Source organism: Mustela lutreola, chromosome 7 (genome assembly GCF_030435805.1).
Source record: "Mustela lutreola isolate mMusLut2 chromosome 7, mMusLut2.pri, whole genome shotgun sequence".
Lineage (NCBI taxonomy): Eukaryota > Metazoa > Chordata > Mammalia > Carnivora > Mustelidae > Mustela > Mustela lutreola.
The window spans coordinates 70844175-70845374 of record NC_081296.1 but is presented as its reverse complement, the minus strand read 5'-3'; the positions used below and the strand labels follow the sequence as shown (position 1 = coordinate 70845374).

The 1200-nt window shown below is 53.8% G+C and overlaps 1 pseudogene; it reads right to left on the bottom strand.

The window, feature by feature from the left end:
- Positions 1-458: 458 nt before the first annotated feature.
- Positions 459-1200, bottom strand: LOC131835315 (NADH dehydrogenase [ubiquinone] flavoprotein 3, mitochondrial-like; annotated as a pseudogene).

Sequence of the window (1200 nt, the reverse complement as noted above, 5' to 3'; positions counted from 1 at the left end):
TGGGGCCAACTGCTCAGGGCTCCTGGGCACAGGGCTTCCTCTGAGAGAGGGAGGTCTCAGGGGCAGCACAGGGCAGGCAGGCAAGGGGCAGCTCCGGAGTACAGTTACCTGGCTCCTAATCCTCCTCTCTGTCTGCCCTCCAGGTCTACTTCTTATGTCCTCGCCCTGACAGGTCTGTGGAAGGGTTGAGGGTGCTGGGTCGTGATGGGCTGAGGGCTTTCCTGCCACTCTGGGAACTTCTCACTTCCTTCCAATGGCCTTTCCAGACTCCAGGCGCAGAGCTGGAAAAGTCTTGGGGATCAGCCCCCATCTGCTCATTTGCCAGATGAGGACGTAAGTTCTGGTGAGGGAGAGGTGGGGGCACCTGCATTTAGTAAAAACAATCATAACGCCATTCACCAAGCTGAAGACTTCAAGTCTAAGCTCTGTCTGGAGTTTTAGATATACTTGCAGTCACGTGTCAGACTCCAGCCAGCAAAATGGAAACAGATGGGAGAGGGAGTATGCTTTTCAGGAAACATAGGAGATAAACCTGTAGTTAGTTGTTGACTTCTCAGTCAGGTGGTGTGGGCCTTGCAAAATGAGCAAGCCTTTCACTCCCTCTTGAGAAGTCTTCCAACGTCCTGGTGTTCCTTGAAGTAGACGTGGATGACAGTCCCAGCGTTGCTTCACACTCTGAAGCCAAATACATGCCAACCTTCCAATTTTTAAAAAAGGAACAAAAGGTGAGTGAATTTTCTTTTCTTTTCCTATCTCGCTCTTTCTTTCTTTTCTTTCCTTCTTTTTTACATGTCAGGCCTCATGACCCTAGAGCATTTTCTTTCTGTGGCCCAGACACCGGAAGGTTTCCTCTCTCCAGGGAGCGCTTGGTGGCGAGGTGACTCGGGTCCCGAAGAGGGCTGGGGCGTTCTGAACTTGGACAGGCCCAGGCTGAGGTCTTGGAAGGCGTGCGGGGTGTAGTCATGGTGCTGGAGGTTCCTGTACGTGGTGTTGTCTCACGGCTCGGCGGGGCTGGCGGCTTGAGTGGACGTTTTTGGCGCACTTTGTCTCTCGGAATTTGGGGGCAGCCCCCTTTCGCTATTCTCTCGTTCTGCAGAGAGAGAAACCGTGGAAGCAAGTCCTCGAAACACTTGGGCTTCCAGGAGCATAGGCTTCAGCGCCCCCGCACCGTCCTTGCCGCAGCGGAAGGGAGGCCGCCAT